Raw genomic sequence first — 245 nt, 5'->3', positions numbered from 1 at the left:
AACTGTTTCTTTGCCCTTCTTTTAAAAAAAATGATAAATAGGGTGGGAAATACTCATCAGAGGCCTAGAATGGCAATATCTTACATCAGACAACAACTTTAGCCTAATTTGTAGGGCATCTGGCAAAAAAATAAAGATAAAATTCACTAGCATTTTTTTTTATTTGTAAAGAAAAAAGCTAAAAAAAAAAGTTTTTTTTGTTTTCCCGCCCCTATTTTTTTCAGTGAGTTAGGGGCGGGTGGACG

Source organism: Anneissia japonica, unplaced genomic scaffold, assembly GCF_011630105.1.
Source record: "Anneissia japonica isolate Jap-2015-1 unplaced genomic scaffold, ASM1163010v1 scaffold2878_len565122_cov162, whole genome shotgun sequence".
Lineage (NCBI taxonomy): Eukaryota > Metazoa > Echinodermata > Crinoidea > Comatulida > Comatulidae > Anneissia > Anneissia japonica.
Note: the sequence above shows the minus strand (reverse complement) of the source record.